Source organism: Tasmannia lanceolata, unplaced genomic scaffold, assembly GCF_043159265.1.
Source record: "Tasmannia lanceolata isolate RefF3 unplaced genomic scaffold, GAP_Taslan_0.1 ptg000020l, whole genome shotgun sequence".
In the NCBI taxonomy this organism is placed as follows: domain Eukaryota; kingdom Viridiplantae; phylum Streptophyta; class Magnoliopsida; order Canellales; family Winteraceae; genus Tasmannia; species Tasmannia lanceolata.
This window is the reverse complement of record NW_027518697.1, coordinates 26948929-26974038: the sequence shown is the minus strand read 5'-3', so window position 1 is coordinate 26974038 and position 25110 is coordinate 26948929. Positions and strand designations below refer to the sequence as shown.

The following is a 25110-nucleotide window of genomic DNA, read 5'->3' as shown; positions in this document are numbered from 1 at the left end:
TCCAGGACCATGGATGCCCCAGGTGCAAAATCCCACCGAGAATAGCCTGTGTCCCTCCTTCGTGCAGGACATGGCTACGAAAAGAATCTGGGTGTGTCCCATGTGAGTCCATGTCCGATTCGTGTGTGGAGATATTTCGACAGGGATTCGGCATAGGGGGCAAAGAATCCATGCAACACAGTGTGTCCTAGACCATGGAGGCCCCAGGTGCAAAATCCCACCGAGAATAGCCTCCGTGCCTCCTATGTCGAGTCTGTGCATGTGAGTACATACATAAATATGTATACATGTATGCATATACATATTACATAGATTGGTCACGACTCACGGAATGACTACAGCATCTAATATTTCGGGCTGAGAAAGAAGCAACCCTTCAAGCTCTGCAGGTGCAACCTACAAACAATTACACAAATGAAAATTAATGCTTTTATAGCAGACAAAAAGAGTTTAGTGCAAGCACATGCTTTAGATGCTTTCCAATCTAAACAAAATGACACACTTCAATAACATAATTCCACCACATGCCAAATGACGATTTAGGTAGGATTTCTGATCTTAAACAAAACGACTTTGAATTCTGGCTAAAGAAAGTTCTTCAAGCCCATACATTAGTGAGCATAGAGAGCAGTCCAGGTACTCATTTCTTGCGATCAGATCCATCTCAATATTACTGGTCATCCAGATTATAATAATATAAAGTGGCATTCTCTTCTATAACTACTTTGTCAAGTGTCTTTTACTCTTTTTCAGCTAAAGTTTTCTAGAAAGTGGTTAGACCGGGTTTCTAACATAAGAATTAGTTTTTCCTCACAAAGGGTGGGTGGGTTAAACCAAGCCTTAGAAGGCTTGATACATTTTTACTTGATAAGAAGTCAGGAATCTATAGTAAGCTTTGACATAAAGAAGCCTCAAATTTCTTGCAGTTTCTTCCCTCTTTGCACCAACATGTTGATGGCAGGATCTCATCCTTCGTCATTCACCATCCAAGTATCAGCTTGATGTAAACAAGTATTTTTTGCATTGTCTGCTACCTAACATGGAGCTAGAGAAAATGATAGGACCTGATAGGTTGAAAAAAGAGTAATCTATGGCTTAATAAAAACACCAAGAATCTGGTTTGTCAAGATAATTTCTCCCATGAGAAAGACATTCTCAGAAGCTCAAATGTAGTGCCTTATTTATCAAGAGAACTGATATAGGCATCCATGCATATGCTTTCGGTAAATGTAGACGACATTATTGTTCCAAATGATGATGCAGAGTACTCAAAAACTCCAAATTCAGCTAAAAAGGCCTTTGTAAAAGAATAGAGGTGTTAGAAAGAGCACACAAATTTTATTTCTTTGTTTTCACTCTTGTTGATTATATTTAAGCGATGGGCCCCCACCTTATATATGTAATCCATTCCTCCCTCTCCGTTAACTCGCTTAAGTGAGCTTTGCATATTAAGGCTTTCATCGGTTTGGGTTTTCACCAACAATACGAACACATCTTCCTCTCCATCTCTTCTTCATCTTCTCTCTTCTCTCTTCTCTCTTCTCATTCACAGACCTCTATTACTTCTCCTTCTTTTGTACTTCTTTCTACTGCTTTTTGGTTGTTCCATACTCTACTATGGATTAGATTATAACATGGTCTATCCAAATCTAAATCAGAACCCTAAAATCCAGATCTGGATTTTTTTGTCTCCTCCCAGGTAGTTGTGATGCCAATGGACAGCAAGTGGGATTATCCCCCAATAGTCAAAGGTGTGTTCTAGTTTTGTATTGGCTGTGTATGTTGTATTTACATGAATAGTTTTTTAATATTGCCCATGGTATGAGAATTGAAGAGTAGTTGATGGCTCAATAGGCTACCAATACACATTATTACAGCGGTTCGACTTAATGAAAGAAACTATTTGTAATGGACTCAATAGGAATAGTTTTAAATTTCAGCCGAAATGGCGAAATCCGAAATTTCGGCTGAAATATTTCGGTTTCGGTTTGGACCGAAATTACATTGAATGGGATTTTTACATGATTTTCCGAAAATATCGCCAAAATCCGAAATTTTGTTTTTCACCTTTATTTACAAAATTTCTATCAAAATGTAAAATATTTCCACTGAAATGTTAAGATTTCCACCAAAATTACCGAAATTTCTACTGAAAATGCCGAAATTTCAACTGCAATTTTGTACTTTTCGGTGGAAATTTTAAGAAAACCAAAATTTTTGTCAAATATTGACATGATTTCGGCAGAAATTTCCACTGAAACCGAAATATTTTCGGTTTGGTGGTGGCCAAAACCGACAACAAAACGGACATTTAAAACCTTGTCAATAGGCTACCATGTTTATTGGTAGCTGAAAATATAAGGTTACGTAATTGGGAAGGTTAAAGAGCCCAAAGAAGAGCATCCATACCGCTAAAACAGAAAGGGGTATGCTTTTCAAAGACCATTTCCGGTCTATCCGTGTTAATGAAATCCATCCCGTGAAATAAAGAATAGTTCATTCTTCGGGTGAATAAAATAAATAGAGACTATTGCGATGGGATAGACCGAAACTTCAGGATGGATCAAACTCAATGAATTATGGCGTAACGAACTTAGTATAGATCCGTAGCCTGCTCTGGGTCTTTAACCGAAACTGGGACTAGGCATGGAAAACCTCAATCAACGTACTCCTCTCCTGACGTTAGAAATGTTAGCTCCGTCCCGACACCTGTTAGCTCTGTCCGCCACGGGTTAGCGACATAAAATGCGAACAAAGGTTCAGCGGAACATTTTCTTCGACAACTGAACTATCATCACCATTCTAGGGCCTAGACTTTTTCGAGTCATATTCAATCACAAAACATTATTCTACAAACATTCCTATTTTAAAAAGGTAAATGGATTCCGGATCGCAAATATGTTTTTATTTCATTCTCTTTCTGGCGACCGACCCATCTTTCTCTCTAGAGGGGCCCAAAAGATACAAATACGCTCCTGAGGAGTATTCTTCGGAAATTGACTCCTTCCTTTCCAACCACATTCATGAGTGAAGAAAAAGATCAGGGAAAGCGAAAATCTCACTGTGATGACTTGGCTGTGATGGCTTGGCTCTTGCACTCAATGGAACCAAGCATCAATAGAAGTCCTCCTTTTTTAAGATAAAAAAAGACATATGGAACACAGTAGCCCAAACTTATTCGCAATGGGGGGTTCTACCATGGATTTATCAACTACATAGGGAGGTTTTGATTATGCAGCAAGAGAGTTTATATATAAAAGATTGTCTGAAACCTCTTAGACAAATATACGAGGAACTCCATCATTATCAGTCCCCATCCCCTACTCTCGAATATATGAAGAAAACGGGGCAGCGGAGGACTAACTCCATCATTATCAGCCCTCATCCCCTACTTTGAATATATGAAGAAGCAAATGAAGCAGCAAAGGATCTTTGAGTTTCAGGCCGACCTGAATGCGATTTTTCAACTCCAACAGGTTCAGGTACTTGGGAAAGATGAGTTCCTTGAATCCATCTACAATTGAGGTGCACCAAGCAAACGTTAACATTAGTACCTAAGCAATCTTGATGACAGACCCAGAAGATCAGGATATAAAGGAACTAAGTCAACAACATGCTGGCCTCAAAGCCTCGTTTAGCACCTTATCCACTAACGACACATCAATTATATCTACACATGCCTCTACTAACCAAGCTTCCGCGAAAATCAAAACCCTCGTCTTCCTGGATCATTGATTCAAGAGCTACACGTATTATGTAAGGTAGGAATTTTTTTTTTCATTTTCTCATTATTTTGGTGATGTCAAACTTGAAGATGGATCCTTTTAAGTCTTTTGGGAAAGGGGTTTATCAAGTTTCACTTTCGTTATCATTGCCTTCAGTTATATATGTTCTTTTTTTTTCTTCCAATTTGATAACAATGAGAAGTATCATATAACAATATAATTATAGTGTGATTTTTACCCTTCTAATTGCATCTTTCAAGACCTGAAAATGAATAAAATGATTGATGGTGATTGTGAGGAGAAAGGGCTGTACTTGTCAGATGAAAACACTACTACTCCCATAACTTATCATTCCAAGCAAACTTGTTTCGAAACAATTTCAAGGACTTCAACATAATATGACCCAGATGACAGTGCCACAGACATACCTGGTACTCGTCACTCCACCAGGGGACGGTGTATGTACTCACGAGATTCTTTGATTTCAAGGAAGTGCAAGATACAAGATGTATTTTCAAAGTCGTCAGCAGAAGTAGATTATTGATCTATGTCTATAGCATCCACTGAGATTGTGTGGCTTTGCTTGGAATAGGACCTTTGTATATCACTTATATACACAATTTAGCAATGTATATAAGTCATTGAATAGGACTTATGATGTAATTCAAGATAGTTTGATTTCCTTTTATGTCTTTAAACGTATGTGTATTAAATAAGAGCTTTCACGGACTGTTACTTAGACTTAAACATATGGTAGAGGAGACAAGTCATGAGGCCGAGTAGAACTCCTCTTGTCCTCCATCATTTATTTAATTTGAGATAGTGTTAGGGTTTCTTGTGCTCTTTCTATTTTCTCTTGCTTCTCTCTCATATTCAATCAATCATAGTTTGACAAGTAGAGCCCATTAATTTGTGTTGCAACACTAGAAGTTCCAGAAACACAACCCCCCTCCATCCTTCAATTATTTCTTTGAGATTGAGTTAGGATTCTATTTTCTCTTCCTTCTCTCTCATGTTCAATCAATCAAATATGGTCTCAAAAGTAGACCCCATTAATTTGTGTTCCAGCACTATAAGTCCTAGAAATGCAACTGCACATCTTGTGGGATAGAACAATGTACTCTACTTTTCATCAAAAAAGTATCGATAGGTAAACATGAAATCCATTTATCAAAAGTAAGGAACCTCTGGATGATCTTCTAAATAAAAGATGATATTACGTATGGATGTTCATTCCTGATTAATCTCCTTTTCCTATTATTCAACCATTTCTTCTCCTCTATTCTTCTTTTCTTCTTCTTCCCTTCTTCTTCCTCATCTTCATTTGTTTCTACAAGTCATATGCAGCAACCAAAAGTACTTTCATAATTTCTATGCAAATCATTAATTATCTTAATAAAAGTTCATACGAGAGTAATTAACTAGTATCCTTTCCAATCCCATCTTATTTCTGCTCATTCTTCTTCCAAGGCAAATGTCCACTGGAGTGACTTTAAATTTTTGTTGAATTTATTCTAGGGAAATTTAATTAGGGAAGGTGATCCCACAACATCATTACATGTACAATGCGTTACTTCTAAAGAATTATATAGAAAGAAGTAATTCTATAGAACTACAAACATAATAGAGGAAATCCAAAACCTCTGAAAGTAAATAGAACCAAATTCTTGGAACGCAAGTAAATTTATGATGGCTAAACAGAAAGTTTTCGAATGATTAGTGTATTATGGTTCTTCAAAAAAAAAAAAGATTAGAGTCACATTCCTATCCTCTAATTTCATTTGACCTTTTTTCAACTCTTATCTACATGATACTTGTACATCATTCCTCAATAAAATTACGCTACATTGCACTTATCAAATTGGAAAATGAAAAACAACTCTACAAATGTGCTTTAGTGAATATGCATGAATGCTTTGAGCAAGCCATACCATAATAGGGTGCGTTTGGATTGCCAGAATCAAGCGTAGGAATCGGCATCTTAGTCCGATTCCGACAGTCCAGCGTTTGGTTCAAAATAAAAAAAGAACAGAACAAGGGGGATGAATTGACACCAAGGCGGAACTAAAGGTAGGAAAATGTCAAAATCTGTTTCCCGACCCAAGAGGTAATGTTCTGATTTTGCCCAAATTGGAATGAAATTTTATTGTAATTTTTTTTAATTAAATTTTTTATTTGAAAAATGTTCAATTCTGTTTACAAGAGAATCGGAATAGGAAGTCGATTCCAATTCCTGATTATGGCAATCAAAACGCGGCCATACTGTATATTGATTTGTTGGTGGTCAATACATTAAATTATCATAAAGGAACCATGCAGCATATGTCACGTATATTGTCATCAGAACATACAAATAATGGTATAACATTTTGTAACATAAAAAAGTAAAATGTCAGAAAAGGTTAGGTTACCTGAAATCCTTTAGACTTGATTAGTTCTTTTATACGGTCAACAACATACAATCGTCCTTCTTCATCAAAATACCCCAGATCTCCAGTATGCACCCACCCTTGTTTATCTATAGTTAACTTGGTGGCTTGTGGATTGTTGAAATAGCCTGGACAAATTCTTAATTGAGCATTATTTGCAAACAAAAAATATATCTAAATTCGCAGATTAAGAAGGTTAGAAATAAGATGGATATAAAGTTAAAGGATAACAAAAGGCTTCATTTTGCATCAACATTGAACTTGTATAATTCCTTTACCCACACAAAGTGACTTCTAGAAGCATCCTTCTCATCAAATATTTCTCCCCAAATACACAGGCAAGTGCAAACATATGAAGTATGACCAGTGGATTATTATATGTGAAAGTGCGCATGAGTGCATGTTGTGATAGATACTTTAAATAGTTTACTTGCATAAAGAAATAGATTGGAGAGATAGAATAATAAGAAATAGGGATTCAAAAATGAAAAATAGGGTTTCAAAAAAAGAGGTTGAGCACTAGAGTTTCAAAATAGGATGTGAAGAATAAAAAATAAAGAAGAGAAATACATTAGAGGGAGAAATTATAAGGTGGCCAACCGTCAAGTCCCGTGAAGGTGGTACGATGGAAGTACCATCCTTGATATTTGATCCAACAACAGCCTCTTAAAAAGTGCGCTGCTGTTGGATCAAATATCAAGGGTGGTACAACTTTGACAGCACTTGACGGTCGGGCACCGTATAAAATGTCAAATTAGAGATATATATTAGAGAGCAGTGAGATATAGGTTTCTAACAACTGAGAAAAAAAAAGGATTCATGAGTAGAAAAATAGGGTTTTCAAATGGAGAATGAGAAGTAGACTTTTTAAATGAAACATATGGAAGTGAAAGAGGAGAGGAAGAGAAATCGGCTAGGGTTTAAAGAAGAAACAAGAAAACGACGAAAAATAACAAGAAGGATTAATGGATGAAATGAGATCGATAACAAGTAAGAGGAAACAGGTACCTTTTGGAACATATCTGGCTCTTTTGTTTTTATGTGAAAATATGTAGAAATCTAAGGAAAGAAGAAAATAAGTCAAGAGCTTAGTTATCGATTCCATTTCGTTCACCAGTTAGTTTTGGTCAATGGAACGGAACGTTCCAATGTTTCGGCTGTTTTGGCATTTCGTTTAGGAAAAGATGCTACAGCTGGAGAAATTCTTTTAATAGTTAATCTTAAATAAAAATTGACTATTAAAAAAAAGGAGTCAGAGAATCAGTTTGGCTTCATGACCGAAATATCAACTATGGAAGCTATCTTCTTGATTAGGCGGTTAATGGAGAGATTTAGAGAAAATAAAAAGGACCTTCATTGATTTGGAGAAAGCATATGATAGGGTTCCCAGGAATGTTATTTGGTGGGTCCTTGAAATGAAAGGAAAAAGTAAATATGTTGATATGATTAAGGATATGTATGATTGAGCAGTAACAAGTGTCAGAACTACAGATGGCACGTCTAGTGAGTTTCCAATTACAATAGGACTGCACCAAGGATTAGCTCTAAGCCCTTATCTTTCTACTATAGTTATGGATTAACTTACGAAGGGTATCCAGGACGAGGTGTCGTGGTGTATGTTATTTGCAAATGACATAGTATTAATTAACGAAACCAAAGCAGGAGTTAATGCTAAGTTAGAGTTATGGAGAACTACTTTAGAATCCAAAGGTTTTGGAATCCAAAGGTTTTAGACTGGGCAGGACTAAGACAGAGTATATGGAGTGCAACTTTAGTAATGTAAGGAGGCGGGGCGAGGACCTGAATCTTTCAGGCCGCATTCTCCTGTTACATATGCTTCACCCATCGGAGCCCGCCCCATGTAGTAAATATGACTAGACAGGAAGTACCTAAGAGGGATATCGTTCACTATCTTAGTTCAATCCTTCATAAGGAAGGAGATATTGAAGAGGATGTTAACCACAAAATAAGAGCTGGTTGGTTGAAGTGGAAGCTTGCTTTAGGAGTTCTGTGCGACCGTAAAATACCTACAAGTTGAAGGGAAAGTTTTATAAAACAGTTGTGAGGCCAGTCATGCTGTACGGCTCAAAATGTTGAGCCACCAAGAAGCAGCATGTGCATAAGATGAGTGTAGCAGGGATGCGAATGCGTAGATGGATGTGCGACCACACAAGGCTCGATCGAATTAAAAATGAAAACATCTGTAAAAAGGTGGGGTGGCACAAATTGAGGAGAAGATGAGAGAACACCGCTTAAGATGGTTTCGGCATATCCAACGTAGGCCTGTGGTGCTCCAGTGAGAAGAAGTGACTCATGTCAAGTTGATGGAGTTAAAAGAGGTAGGGGCAGACAGAAAACAACTTGGGTAGAAACAGTGAGGAAAGACTTGAGGGCTAGGAACATAACAGAGAACATGACCTTAGATCAGGATTAGACTTAGTCAATTTGAGCGGGGTAGATTCTTTCACCTTCTTCATGAAAATTTTCTAAAGGATTCATTAGCCGACCCTAACTAGTTTGGGACAAAGGCATAGTTGAGTTGAGTTGAGTTAATTTTTTTAAAAATATATATCTAAGAAAATAGAAAACTGCTAGAAATATATAATAAACTATTATATTAACCAAATTTAACAAAAAAAATAACAAATTATTCTACTTAAACATTAAATTTATTGTGATACATCAATAAAAGAAAGAAAATTAATTGGGTTTAGATGGGGTTTGTATAGGTTTTTTCATGCTTGAGGAGGAAAAAGGTAGAAAAATACCCTTCAAACAGTTATAAAATGGTCAAAAAGCTACAACTAAGGGTAAAACCAAAAAAGAGTCATTAAGGGGCGAAACTACATTTTGGCCATTTCGAAATGTTTTTAGGCCGAAACAGGGGTGAAGGGAAGGAAATGGAACGAAACAACCGAAACGGGACAAAGCGGAACAAAATTATGGCTGAAACATAACAAAAGGCATTTTGTTCCATTTTTCGGAGAGGAACGAAACATTTTGGCCGTTTCGAAATGAAATTGATAACTTAGGTGAAGAGAGATTTCATTCCACAAAAAACAAGAGGTCGAACGGCTTATAGTGGAGAAATCAATGTAAAATCACAAGAATCCCCCTAAATAAGAAGAATTTACATTCTACCTAGTTCAAACTCACGGGACGCAATGCCTTTAGATAACAAGGATCTGTCAGTGGAAAAAAAAATCAGTGAATCAAAAAGTAGCCACATTTAAGGTAGAAGTCATATATGTTTATGAAATGAAAAATAGAGTTTTCATCAAATACACAATCTAATTAATATCAACCGGAAATTTCAGCCCATGAAAAGCATATGACAAAAGACACGAAAATATTAACCTAAACTCTATTGACATCATATTTGGTCCTCGCAGCCATATCTCCCCCAATTGATTAGGAGGAAGAGACTTTGATGTATCTATGCTGACTATTTTGCTTTCAACTCCTGGAACAAGGGTACCAGTCGAACCAAAATGTCGATCTCCTTCTTTTTTATTTTCTAGTGAGGCAAGTCCACATGACTCTGTTAAGCCATATCCCTGTCAAGAAACCAAATATGGCTCCAATCTAGTATCAGTCAAAATTCAGTACTTGCAATATATACGTATTATATTAGATGAAAATGTTACCAATAGTGCAACAAGTCAATATACAAGACAGAATTTAACCTTAGGATGTTCTGCCATTAGCTGGTTTCTTAATATGGTTAGAATAGTGTTCATAAATGTTCATTTCATAGCAGCATATCCACAAATCATGAGCACTATAACCTTCGTTAATTAAAAAAAGGTGTCACACTTCCATTATTTGCCTCCACAAGCCATCTAACCAAGAAAATTCTGTGTTGCAGCTATCTACTATTTAGCAGCATGACTCCTACTTGTCCCTAGCCAGTTATCATGGTCCTAGTCCTCTGCTATTTTTACCAGAGGTAAACACTTGGAGAATGCCTATGGTTATGATTATTAAAACATGGCAGTGCTAACACCAGTGATATTGTGACTGGCATTAAGGTTTTAGTGAGAGTACATACAGATAAGAACACGGTTTCCCAAAAAAATTCCTAAGAGCACAATAACAATTGACATGCGAGATACTATCCACATTACTGCCTAGGTCACACACAGTGCAGAGGGTGGAAGGAATCTAGGGTGCATAATGCATAGTTATGCAGATGCACTCTATTATTCCACAAAGGCATCTCTCGCGTACCATAGCATTTGCTTCATCAAAATAAAATAGAAATTGATGGATAATACATTGGTTTTGCTTTAAAACTGTTAGAGAGAAAGAATGGAGAAGAAGAAAGTGAGTTGGAGAAAGCTCCCCCTCACTAATGTATTTATAAAGAGAGCAGAGAACATTACAAAAAAAACACTATGCCCTTAGGCATTTACATACATTTGACACTCCCCCTGAAGCTGGAATGCAAATGTCAAATATTCCTAGCTTGCTAAAAATGTCACTTAATTTTGCTTTGTTTAATGGTTTGGTCAACATATCACCTAATTGGTCCATAGATCTAGTAAACACTATGCATATCTCCCCTTTTTGAATCCTATGCCGGATGCAGTGGCAATTGACCTCAATATGTTTGGTCCTCTCATGGAAGACCGGATTTGTGGCAATATATATCGCAGCCTTGTTGTCACAATATAGCTGAGAAAGAGATGATGGAGGAAAACCGATCTCTAATAAAAGAGAGTGTAACCAAATAAGCTCTCCACTTGTGTGATCCATGGGTCTATATTCGGCCTCTGCACTAGATTTAGATATAACATCATGCTTCTTACTTCACCATGACACAAGGTTACCTCCTACAAAAGTGCAATATCCTGTGGTCGATCTCCTATCAGTTGGAGATCCTGCCCAATCTGCATCTGCGTATCCTTCTATCTTTAGATGTCCATACTTCTTAAACAACAAACCTCTCCCTAGAGCACTTTTCAAGTATTGAAGAATTTGAAGCACGGCTGCCCAATGTGAAGAGCTCATATACTGGCTCACAATGCCGACAGCAAAGGAGATGTCTGGGAGAGTGACTGTGAGATATATAAGCTTACCAACCAGCCTCCTGTATCTGTCAGGGTCATCTAATAAGTCTCCTTCGGGTTTGGGTCCATGGGAACTGAGGCAGGTTTCACTCCAAGATAACATGTCTGCTCAAGTAAGTCCAAGACGTATTTCCTCTGTGAGAGGGAGATTCCGCTGGTGGAATACGCTACCTCAATGCCAAGAAAGTGCCTAAGACGACCCAAATCTTTGGTAGAAAATTCTTTTTGCAAGAAGGTCTCCAACTTCTGGATCCCCACTAAATCACTGCCAGTAATGACAATGTCATCAACGTAGATAGCACACAACCAGTTGCAGACTGATGACTGAAGACAGAAACTGCACATTGCTTCATGCCAAAGCGCATTATAGCATCACTAAACCTCCCCAACCATGCTCTAGGGGACTGCTTCAGGCCATAGATGGATTTCTTCAATCGACAAACGAAGGACATCTCCCCCTGGCAAGCCAGGAGGTTGCTCCATGTACACCTCCTCGTGAGTTCACCGTGAAGGAAGGCGTTCTTGACATCCAACTGATGTAGGGGCCTGTAGACACCCAATTTTGTCAAGGCGGTACTAATGATAGGTGTTGCGAGGAAGAACCTTATGACGAGTCCCAGAACACCAGTTTGGTTTCTCTCAATCTCTCTTTAGGGTATTTGCAAAAGGAAATGATTTCTAAAAACCGTGTTATCTCATAAATGCAACCGGAAAGCATGTTTTACACAGCACCCGCCTTTTTCGGCAACCGAAAAGACTGTTTTACACAGCACCCGCCTTTTACAGCATAAGCCGGTGAGCCCATTGTCACACAGCATTTCAATCGGTAAGTTAACTTTGAACCAGAAACTTTCCCAAATGACACTTCGTTTCCCGAAAGCAAGCGATATTAGGTTCATTGGAAAGCCCCCAGAACGAGGAATCCAACGGATTTGACCGTGTGTGAATCGGAATTCAATCAGAGGAGTTATGAACGTTCGAAACTCACCGATAAAAGACCAAAAATCACATTTTTTTAGACAGAAAAGACGAAACATCGCGCCTTTCGAAAAGTGATGTCATCCAGATGACATCACAATTTCGCCAGGGGCGAAATTTGGTCAAAATGACCAATTTTTACCCCCCGCCCCGCCAAACCTATAAATAGAGGGGTAAGAGTAAATAAAACTCTTCACCTCTCTCTCTCTCCCCTCTTTTGGTGTATATACACCCAACTTCAGTGTATCACCAGCTCAAATTCCCTTTTGAATTCCAAAAAACCCTAGTTTATTTGCTTTCCAGAAACTCTAGGCTACTCACACAGGGCGTCAGCATTCTGCCGAAATTCAGAAGGTTCAGAGCGACATCCTTCAAATAGCGCCATTGTTCTGCTGAATTTCGCAGAACCACGAGCTATTTTTTCAATAATAGCGCCGTTGTTCTGCGAAAATCTCGACAAACCCAAAGCCCTTTTGCCAACACAGATCTGTTGCGCTGCCGAATTTTCGGAGAACCCAAGGCCCTATTATCTAAATAGTGTCGTTGTTCTGCCGAAATCTCGACAAACCCGAAGTCTCTTCATCAACACAACGCCGTTACGCGGCCGAAATCTCTGCAGCCTCAAAACCCTCTCTTTTCAGAATAGTGCAGTCACTCTGCCTATTTCCCATCAGCTTTTGGTAAAATTACATTTATTTAACAGCTTTATGTAATTTCCTTTACAAAGTAAGGTACGAGGTGGTGACATCATAAGATCTCCGGTTTGCAGTAACCCTCAGAACTTATGATATAAATCCATCTACCTTTGTTTTACTTTCTGCACTTTTCTTTACAAAGTAAGGTACGACGTGGTGACATCATAAGATCTCCGGTTTGCAGTAACCCTCAGAATTATGATATATATCCCTCTACCTTTCTTTTTGCACTGTCTTTTTCCGTTAGTTTTAAGTTAACCTAATCGTGAGTTAGTTGCGAGATCTTCAGAGATCCGTACACAACTTACAATATCGATCAGGATAACTACAGCTTATTTTCGGTCTTTTTGTAAATTCATCCTGGAATTAAGCTTAACTTAAATAAAGGATAAAAAGATAAGTTATCCAGTTTAAATTCTTCGGCAAATGCTAATCTAAGTTAAGAGACCGGATTCGTCTGGGCAAGAGGGGTGCCTAACACGTTCCCTGATTGTAACCATAACCCTTACCCAGATATCTGTAAGAACCATGACTTAACCAAACAGAGCAAAGTATAAGGTTCTAGGCCCAAAGCAAAATAACCCCTTTGGTTACTGTTCTTCCAATGAAATTCGAGTATCATTACTCATTTCCTTGGAAAAAAAGGCACGGGTCCTAGGCTTAACCTAGGTGGCGACTCTGAGTTTCTCTTTCTTACGAAGTTAGGATTTCGGTCCCGAGTCTGCAAGAAACGCAGATCAAACTAACACTCCCAGAGAACCCAATGTGGTGATACCCTGCGCCTCACGCGCGGGGGAAAAAACTGACTCCCACAGGTTAGTGACTTTGCTGGGGACAATACTTGATTTCCCTTCAGGAGACTTGTTATCAAAATCAAAAAGGTTATAACTCTATATAACTTACCTTGGCATTTTCGAAGAAATCAACCAAATAATTTGGCTTTTTCTCCTTTATCAGGGTTATCCTTAACCCGATGTAGCCTTTAGTGGTATCCGCAAGTTGCGAACACTTCGCTAGTTGCAAACGCAGCTAACGTGCGAAATAAAACAAGTGTTAGATTTACTTTCCAGTACCATAAGCTTGTTCTGCAGGGATTGCAAGAGCCAATGCTCAAAATTGCCGCCAATTGCGTGAAAATGCCCCGGGAGGCACCTAGGCTTTCCTATTTACTTTATGCAAACGCATGCACACACCATATTTTGCACACCTATTACCCTCGGGAGTGACTAGCACTTGGAACGGATTCGGTAAATTTTGGGATTTCATCACCCGATTGCCGCTGGTCTCGCCTCCATTTGATGTGAAAGCACCACATCTTTGCACGTCGCCCTTGTGGTGGCGTTAAAACGATGATGTATTAAACTTCCCGCCGCACTGGAGCACACCTAGCAAGGGTTGTTTAATCACTTCGGCAAGAGGAACCTTCAAGCCTTCATCACAATGCATAAGCCCAGCATACGCACATTGATGTTACCATGCCCGCATAAGGCATGCTGAGCTTAGAGTTAGGTAAAGCCAAAATCAGTTACTCTCAAGAGATGTAAGCATCTTTGCAAATAGGAATACACTAAACCTTTGCCCCACCTCAGGCATGTCGAGCGAGTCTAGAAAGGTGTCCCGGGGTTGCCTTAATTCTTACTAGGGATGTCATTGCCCTAGCCTGATGCACAAACGGTCGCAGCTTATTTTACCCGAAACTAGAGGTTATTGTCAAACCCTTTAATTTTGTCCAGAGTCATGTTTGCAAACCCATATCATCACATTTCTTGGATAAGCAACCATTGTGCCCTGGAGGGGTGTTCGTCTTACGGTTAAAACGCTTAACCAAAACACCCTCATTCTGGTCCCATCTTTCAAAGGTTATTGTAATCTGATTGTGATTTTAAATAACCGCAAGTGCACGGATCGTGTAAATACAGGTCGAACTCAGGGAAGAGAAATCTAGTTGCCAATCCTATTCTTGTACCGATTAGAATACTAGCTATGATATAATGTTGCCTGGAATGGACTCAGGATTTCCGTGGACTTGACCTCGGAGCCAATACTATATATAAGCGTATATTCCAATCAATCTAAGAATCAAATTTAACTAAGATCTTTTTGATTTAAAATCCTAATTTAGGCAAAGTGTACCAAGGTTCTAATGATCTCTTTTAACTACTTATCTAATTTAATTAGAAAACCATGGGCAAAAATTGCAAAAGTAATTTGAAATAGTGTAAAAACCTTAATTCAATATAATTACTTAGGGTTAGAATCCACCGTGGGCTTGGATTAGATTGATTAATTAAAATAATTTTTGTGTATTGAATTGTATATTTGATAATTAGTCTATGGGAAATAAGACCAATGGATGTCATTGCTCATGAGTAATTTATCAAAGACACACTTCAATTTTAAAGGCTATATAAATATTTATAATGTTCATAGCAAACACTCATACGAAAAGGGAAATCCAATGGCATGAATGATTGGTATGCAACAATTATAAACCATTAATTCCATACCATTAAATTTAATTAAAAACCTTTCTCCTTCCCCATGGTTTCATCTAAACCCTAAGTATATAGGATTTAGTTATTCATGAAGAAAGTCAAAGAAACAAAAATAAAAAAGTAGAAAGAAGAGAATTGCCATTAAGAACTTGAGAAGGAAAAAGAAAACAAAAAGAACTCTTCTTTAATTGAAATTGAAAACAAAAACACATCAAATTGTAATTTAAAATAAAGAGCAAAATAAGAAAAACTTATTCTTTTTCTCCTTCAATGATTGAATCATTGTCCTCCTTCAAGCCTTGATCAGACTCCTCTCGTCGATACGAGCCCAACGGATCCGACCACGCGCGAATCGGAGCTAAAACGAAGAAGTTATGGTCCGTTGAAGTTTTAAAAAAAAATTAAAAAAACTATTGAAGACGCGACGAGACCAGACGAGACTAAAAAATCAAGAAAATGGGAGAGAGTTCAAGAGAGATTGATATATAGATTTTGGGTGTGAAAGGTTGCTAAATTAAGGGATTGAAAAAGATGTAAGGTGGAAATTAAAAAGCTAATCTTAGGAAACAAATGAAAGGACAAGATTAAGGCTTGAATGGGCTTTCTATATCTCTTCTAAAAAACGCATGGGTTACTTTCCTATTTTTTTTTCTTTCCAAAGGTTTGTCTAAAACCTTCTAATTATATTGTCAAGCAACTTTATAAATGGTAGAAAAATAATGGAAAGTTTCCATGTTGAGGAATATGTGCATGAAAGGACCAAATTGTCCCTATCTTTCGAATGAATTGCAACCATGCCATATACTTTCGCAAATGGCAAACCTACCCTTCCTTTGTAATGCACATAAACTAATAATTCCCTTCTCCTCTCTTGATCATTTCAATCTCAACCATTGGAATTAAAATCATTTCTCTTCTCTTGTTTTTCATCATTCATCCTTGAAATTTCATCTTTCAAAGCAAAGTAAGGGGGTGTGGCATTATCAATTTGATCCTACTAAACCATCATGCCAATTCGGCCAACCAAGGCATCTTGGAACTTTGGACTCTCATGGCAATTGGTCATTTCTTCACTATTTTCATATGTTAAGCTCAATTTCCTTCATAATTCCAATAAAAACCCTGAAACAACAAAAACAACAAAAATACCTTAGTAGCACCGCTTAAAATATAAAATATACATGCATCCTACCACTATCATTCACACATAAATGTGTTCATCATAATCCCTCAATCATCTTCTTGTCCAAACCGCCTTGGTCTCAGCCTCGTCAGGCTCTACTGCTTTATCGAGTCTAGCCCTATCCTGACCATCGTTATGGTCAAGACGGCAAAGCTCTGCCTGGATAAGTCTATCTATAAACTTGTCTGGACCATCCCGGTCAAATCCTTTTTGAAGTTATCTGTCCACACAGAGATAGACCTTCCTGTACCTTGGTTATGGTCAAAAGCGGCGGAGCACCGCCCAAATAAACATATCTTCTTGTACGAAGATAATCTTGTCATGACTATTGTTATGATCAGAGTACCCGAGCTCTACTCAATTCAAGTCAGTCTTTCCGAAAGGTTAGACTCCTCCTAACCTCTGTTATGGTCAAAGGCGACGGAGCTCTGCCCAAATTAACCCGTCTTCTTGTACGAAGATAATCTTGACATGACCATTGATATTGTCACAATACCCAAGCTCTGCTCAAATTCAAGTCAGTCTTTCTGAAAGGTTAGACTCATCCCAACGACCCATTATGGTCAAGACAGCGGCAGAACTCTGCCCAAATTGTCTTCATCTTCCTCTGGGAAGATAGCCCTATTTTCTAACCAGTATCTTGTCCGTAACTCAGGAGTTACACTCAGGTTATGTTGTCATCACTTTTAAATACAAACCTATCCCGACCACTGTTCAATGTCAAAGCGTCAGGGCTCTGTTCAAATGAATATGTCTTCTCGCGAGAAGATATACCCAGTCAACCTTTGTCATTACCAAAGTATCGAACCTCTGTCCATCCGTCATCTCAAGATCAGGATTAGATCTTTATCTAAACTCTGATCAAATTCAATCTATTCAAAGGTATTTTCCCAGTCAGCAACCGTAGGAGCAGACCTCAGTCTCAGCTCCTCGCATGTCCAGGTTCTGTCAAAACCCTGTCAAAATTTGAAAAGTAGTAAAAATTACAAAAAAAAAAACTTTGTATGGTTCTTCCTCTTTGTGTGAAAAAGCTCTAAAACTAGTGTATGAATATTCCCGTCTGCAGGTAGAAAGTTCTTACATTTGAAACCATTGCACCCAAGAAATCAAAAGCTTGGATGCTCGTCTAGAAAGAACCTTGGATCTACCTTGTCCTTCAGTTCCTACTCATTCGGTAGAAATTTCAGAACCTTCCAGTCCTTCAAATCCTCTTGCCATCATGGCAAAACCCATGGATCAGGCCCAAGACATTCAGGATTTGCAACAACCAGTAGCGCCAATGTTGGATCTGTTTCTACAAGAAATAATTTGGATAAGGCAACAGAACCTTGCTCCTCTTCCTTTACGTCACATGGCCGTTCATTGTTTCGCAAGTCGAAAGTGCTTCACAGACATTGAAAGCAAAATAGAGGCTCACATGGTTCGTAGATGGATTGCTGAGGCTCAACTTTTTACGGAGGCCGTTGTTTAGAAATCCTCTGCACCCAAAGAATTTAACACGGCGAAGGAAGTCGCAGAAGCTTCTAAACCACCTTTTGTCTGGCAACAAAGTGATGCACTCCAAGAGCCTGCCATTGCAAATAAGCCGCCAAGGAAATTCACTCCCTTACCAGCCAGTCCTTCTACCATCATGAAAATACTCCTCCGAGAAAATAAGATATTCTTGCTTGCACCCCGTCCGCCTCCTAACCCTTTGCCAAGAAGTTGAAGCAACGGAGAGTACTGCGAGTACCATCGAGGTAGATGACACAAAACCGATAAATGTCTTGCTTTAAAACATGTTATCCAAGATCTTCTCGAGAAGAAACAGTTCGTTCGTCCTCCCATCTGGGCCAAACTCTGAGTAAAAATACAATTCAAATCTGATCCCTCTTTTGAAAGAGTGTCAAATGTAATCGAGCCTGAAGAAGGGGCGTCAGTCCGTTCTTCCTCTGATTTATCTTGCAAATCAAATCAAAGAACTTTCTATGTACTCGCCTTTATCTTTCTTTTCTACTGAAATAAATGCTTTAAAATATAATGAACAACCCTCCTCGGACGAGGATGCAGATGAAACTCCCCTCAAGATTAAGGAATTAATCAAACGAGAGGAGGAAGGTCGGGCAGAACTTTTTGAAGATGAGATTGAAATTATTTAACATCGGCACTGAATCCCAGCTTCAGCAGATAAAAATCGGCAAAACCTTATTCCTGAAGAGCGTGCGGAATTAACAAAATTGTTAAAAGAATTCAAAGAGGTCTTCGTCTGATCTTACAAAGATATGACAGGATTAAGTGGGGAAATTGTGAAGCACCATATTCCTCTCTTCCCAGAAGCCAAGATGAAGAAGCGAAGCTCAAAAGAATGAGACCAGAATGGATTCTCAAGATCAAAGATGAAGTAATCAAGCAGCTGAAAGCAATCTTTTTTAGAAGTTGTCAGGTATCCCGAATGGTTAGCAAACATCATTCCAGTACCCAAGAAGGATAGAAAGGTCCAATGTTGTCTCAACTTCAAAAGATCAATGGTTAGCAAACATCATTCCAGTACCCAAGAAGGATAGAAAGGTTCAATGTTGTCTCAACTTCAAGAGACCTGAACGAAACCTGTCCAAAGGATAACTATCCAAACAGTGGAACCCTGAATGTCAAGAAGCTTCGAAAAAAATCAAGGGTTTTTATCATCTTCCTCGATGTTATCACCAGCAGTCGCCTGACGATCATTCGTCAGAATTCGACGTCGTGGACATTACTCAGCAATCTGTCAAAGGCAAATTTGTCAAAAAAATAGTTAACCGATGCACCTACTGAAGATACAGAGCTAAACCGAGAACTTACAGAGATAGGGATATGGTGTTTAGAGAATTCTGAATCCCTGTCTTCGATCCTAGGGGAAAGTTTAGACCAAACTGGTCTGGCCTCTACATCGTTGATGAAATCCTGTCTGGAAAAGCTGTCTGACTTCTTGACCAAAATGGAAATAGAATGTCAGAACCTACCAACCTCGAACAAATATCGAAGGCCTCCATGTCCCGATCAGAGCCTAAAATGACTCACCTACAAAATTCAAAAACCCTTTGAAGATACCTTCAAGCCCCGAACTATGCGGACCTGATCCCAACCTCTTTGGGGTACGTAAGCAGCCTAACAAACTCAGGTTCGGTCACCTTTTGGCGAGGCCAACAAAACCTTTCAGGTTACCCCCTTTCGATCATTTTCCCCAAGAAAAGCCTCGAACTACGCAAACCTGATCCCAACCCTTTTTTGGGGTACGTAGGCAGCCTGATCACCTTAGGTTCGCTCCCATTTGGCAAAGCCAAACTACCCAATTAGCTCCTCAGCAGAAAGCCTTGAATTACAAGGACCTGATCCCAATCCTTCATTGGGGTACGTAGGCAACCTGATTATCTCAGGCTCGGTCACCTTTGGCAAAGCCAATAAACCTTTTTCTAAGAATCTCCAGTAAGTCTTCCCAATGTCCAGAACAAGAAGATCTGAAGACCTGCTAGGTTGAAAACCTGAAAAGGCGACTTAGGCAAAATTTAGGGTCATCATGCCCACAAAAATGGAAACCCGAAAGGACGTTTCTGGCAAAATTTCGGGCAAAACGGTTCGCCAAGTCGAAAACCTGCAAAATGTGACTTGGTTATTAACAAGGGTGACTTGGTTGTTGACAAGGCGTGTTTTCAATACAGGCCGGGCCTTCACTCTTTGGTCTAAAACAAAATGCGTTAAAACTTTGAACAATCTAAAGGGTCTTTGGACCATGAACGAAAAGCCAGGGGCGGGGAACACTGCCCATGAACAAATACATTTAAACTCATCTTCTAGGGTTCGACCTACCTAAAATGAATCAAAAGCATTTGTTTCAGTAAGAATCGAGTCTCCTTCCTTTCCTCCCTCGCAGAAAAAGTCAGAGAAAAGATTACCCTTTCCCCAGCGAAGCCATTACCCAGCAAAGGAAGTCATACGCTGAATGAAAGACACAGCGAATCTGTTACGCCCCAAATCGAGTTTCGGGTCTAGACACACAACAGCGCCACATATTCATCAACCACGAATATGTAAGGCATTCACACTACAACCATGCAATAAACAGAGCTACTAAAATTAACCAATTAATTATCTATCAGAGTAATCAATGCGGAGACTAAATATCTTTATCCAACGGACTACATCAATTTAAACCAAATCAAATAACTAATTGTTCATTCCAACTAAAGCTACTGTCTGAATAACTGAAAATAATAAATCCTAAACTGTCGCCCTTGCTCACTCCCAAGCCTGCGAAATCAAACATCTATTGTTCTCCACCTGTAACATAGAATGCGTGGAATGAGCTAATCCCCAGTGAAATAAACATGTCTACACTAATAACATAATACCAATTAATAAAAACAGAGTAATTGGCAATGTATGTAATTCTATAACTGGCATAGCAATCTAGCTAGCAAAACTGTATAACTGGCATAGCAATCTAGCTAGCAAAACTGTAATACTAGCATAATCATGCATAATTGTATCTATAACTGTATCTTTTAACTGTGCCTGACACCTAATGTAGTGAGACTAGTACTGGTAGACTATGTAGCTAACGGAACCTACCTACTAACTTGTAGGAAGCCGAATCCCAACGATCTCGTACGGGATTTCACCCTCGAAAATACCGCGAAAGATGATACTGCAGCTTGATCCATGACTTTACTTTGACAGTCTAGAAAAAGTCTCATACACTAGTAACCAAGCCTAACACTTTGTCTCAACGGACATTAACTGTTGCATCCTCACTTAGACAACAGCATGTTGTCCTGATACAAAACTGTGATAATAAAAGTCTAACTGGCACATACGTGCATATGGTAGATCCGAACTAGAAGTCAATACCACACTATGAATATTGACCCTCGTGTACACCAATACAGTCAATATCAATCACGAACATGCACACTTGCATAAGAAATCATATTCAATATTAGAATAAGTGTGGTAGAACAAGTCTACTCACCTGTGGTACTCGTGTGAATCGTTTCCCACGAACAAGATCTTTAAATCAGTGCATAGTATCACCTACAGTCCATATCAATCACCAATTAACATTTTGGATCAATATTTATATCCTCCGGGTCAGATCTGTGCCCTCAAAACTTGTTGGAAAAATCTTCAAAAAAATCAACCCTTCCTGGTCCGAACCGGGCGTCCGTGGACCCCCCTTCGAGCGTCCGAGCCACCCCCTCGAGCGCCTCTGAGATTTTTCTCCTCTCGGGTATTCGTATTCGGGCGCCCGACCCTTGCCCTTCGAGCGTCCGAACCTTGCGATTTTGGTGTTTCTTAAACCCGCGAGAACATAAGTTTTCTTCTGGATTTTCAACCCGAAAACCCTTCTTTCTTATTCCTTTAAACATGTTAAATACCTTAACAAGTTATTTATTAATCTCTTTAATTGGTTAAGGCATCTAACACGAAAGAAAGCGAAGATCTTCGAGAAAAAACTAATTCTCCTCCACCCTAATCAATGGTTCTTCAATCGAAGAACACAAGGCTTGATTTAATCACCATAAATATACTATAATCTTTATTCTCAAGAGATTTGAATCTCTTTAAAGAGTAAACTAAAGCAAAATTATATTTACATATCTCTTTAGGAGATGGATTTCCAAGCTTTTCTTCGTTCTCCTCTCTCAAAAGCTCCACACAATTTCTCTTTAGGGTTTAAAGTTCCAAAATCTGTAGCCTTAGGAGTTTATTATAGACTCTTCCTTTTAAGAGTCCTAATTTTAAAGGCTTTTGGAAACCCTAACTCATTCTAATTAGGAAACTAACTATTTCTAATTTTTATTTAATTATTTTATAATTTAATATACGAGGACAAAAATACCCTCTCCCCCAAAACATTCCCACGTTTGGGACGTTCGAGGTATTTCAGAATCACTCCACGATTAGAAGAAATCAGGATATAGCATAGTACTACGCGTACAGAAGAAGAATTTTCAGAAAGATATAACCTCATGATCAGGAGTGCTCAGAAAGAACCCTCTTGTCGTTGCAATAAAATTGCTCTCCTGTTTCTTACCTTGTATTAACTTTCTCGTGTCTATGGAACTCTGTTGCACGGATTCTCTGCCACCCTATGCTGAATCCGTGTCGACACGTCTCCACACCCAAATCGGACTTGGATTCGCGTGGGACACACCCGAATTCTTGTGGTAGCTGTGTCCCGAACGAATCTTTTTTTTTCAGGCGAATCTGACTCATTTTTGTCTCTTTTAAAATGTGAATCCTATATATTTTTCCTTTAAGTGTGTTTTCTTCTGAACTTTTTTTTATGGGAAAGCACAAGCCACTCTTTTAATAAAAACCCTAGCGCCTCGACCCCCTTCCTCCTCCTTCGACTCTCATAATAAAAACTTTAACGCCTCAACCCTCCACTCTCAAAATTTTCATGAATTTATATAAATACATATATCTATATAGATGTAAATTTATTATTTTTAATTTTTAAATTTTATTTATTAGAAATTAGCGAATCTGAATCCTAATTTTTGGGGTTTGACGAATCTGACACCTCGAATCCGTGTCGGATCCCGACACACGAATCTGAATCCATGCAACATAGCTATGGGAATATATACACGGGGCACTTTGTATTATCAGCCATAGAAGTATGACTAATAGTACAAAATGTATGATCAAATCATTAACGAAACCATACTAGGGGCATTTTGCATTGTTAGTTGTCACTAACAATGCAAAATGCTCAAATCAAGTTGTTCAAAAGAATTAAACTATGGGCATATTTGTATAAATATCCACCTAGAACGGGTGTCTATTTAATACAAAAATGCATTTTATTTCAAAACAACAAACACAAACAAAGTCGAAATAAAAGACAATCAATCCCCGAAGGAATCTATTAAACTCATCATCCAAGATACTTATTAAATTCAATCTTGTCAGTCTAGATTGTCCCTGGCTCATTCGCTCGCTAGGCCAATCCCTGATCGACCCAGGCTCACTCGCCTGGTCGAATCCTTTGGAGCCTAGATTGTCCCTGGCTCATTCGCTCGCTAGGCCAATCCCTGATCGACCCAGACTCACTCACTGGCCTGGTCGAATCCTTTGGCCCTGGCTCATTCGCTCGCCAGGCCAATCCCTAATCGACTCAGGCTCACTCGCTCGCCTGGTCGAATCCTTTCACCCTGGCTCATTCGCTCGCCAGGCCAATCCCTAATCAACCCAGGCTCACTCGCTCGCCTGGTCGAATCCTTTCGCTCTGGCTCATTCGCTCGCCAGGCCAATCCCTGATCGACCAAGGCTCACTCGCTTACCTGGTCGATTCCATTGGCCCTGGCTCCTTCACTCGCGAGGCCAATCCCCTATCGACATAGGCTCACTCGCTTGCCTAGTCGATTCCATTGGCTCTAGGCACACTCGCACACCAAGCCAATCCTTGATCAATCCAGGCTCACTCGATTACCTGGTCGATTCCATTGGCCCTGGCTCCTTCGCTTGCTCCCCTGATCGACATATGCTCACTCGCTTACCTAGTCAAATCCATTGGCTCTAGGCACACTCGCGCACCAAGCCAATCCCTGATCGACATAGGCTCACAAGCTTACCTAGTCAAAATCCATTGGCTCTAGGCACACTCGCGTGGCAAGCCAATCCCTCATCGACATAGGCTCACTCGCTTACCTAGTCAAATCCATTGGCTCTAGGCACACTCTCGCGCCAAGCCAATCCCTGATCAACATAGGCTCGCTCACTTACCTAGTCAATTCCATTGGCTCTAGGCACCCTCGCACGCCAAGCCAATCCCTAATCGACCAAGGCTCACTCGCTCCCCTGGTCGAATCCATTGGCCATGACTCGCTCGCTCGCCAGGCCAATTCCCAACGTTTTGGTTCATTCGCAATCAAGTCAATGTTCAAACGTAACCACTCGAAACCCGAGTAAATCCTTTTGTACTCAGTACTACAGACAATCAAATCAACCTATTCAAATCTAAAGAGCAAATGACGATCATGCATCTGCTCTATTGTACTAATCACCAGGTGCCATTTCGGCATTTCTGCTACCGGTGACAGCACTGGATGTCAAAACGACATCCCCCGAGGTCCCTCCCCAAGTCAGGCCCCAAACCTGACTTCTGATGACCCTCCCGACTGTTAGTAAGGACGTCCACCCAAGGCTCGTTCTAACGGTCGTATTTTCAAAACCCCAAAAACTGTAGGCGAGAGGTTTCCACTCGATGACCAGCAAGATTCCTAGGTAAAGGATGTATGCCTTAGGATCCGATGTGAGTCTTGCAAGCCTATCATTAGTCTCCAGTAACAAAATTCTATTGTCTCCTTACTGTGGCATTCAGGTACCTTGCACCCTCTACCAAAGAGGGGCATCTGTAGACACCTAATTTTGTCAAGGCGGTATTAATGATAGGTGTCGCGAGGAAGAACCTTAAGACAAGTCCCAGAGAACCAGTTCAGTTTCTCTCAATCTCTCTTTAGGGTATTTGCAAAAGGAAACGATTTCCAAAAAACCGTGTTATCTCATAAAT

General features: G+C 39.4%; 1 pseudogene across 1 annotated transcript in view; it reads right to left on the bottom strand.

Annotated features, from left to right (window-relative positions):
• The window catches only part of LOC143854203 (putative CoA ligase CCL7), a 54934-nt pseudogene that overhangs the window by 20646 nt on the left and 9178 nt on the right, over positions 1-25110 (bottom strand). The window contains exons 3-5 of the transcript XR_013237457.1: positions 9525-9711; positions 6137-6285; positions 329-396 (exon numbers count right to left, since the gene is read on the bottom strand). The product of XR_013237457.1 is annotated as a putative CoA ligase CCL7 (transcript). The remainder of the gene's footprint in view (positions 1-328; positions 397-6136; positions 6286-9524; positions 9712-25110) is intronic.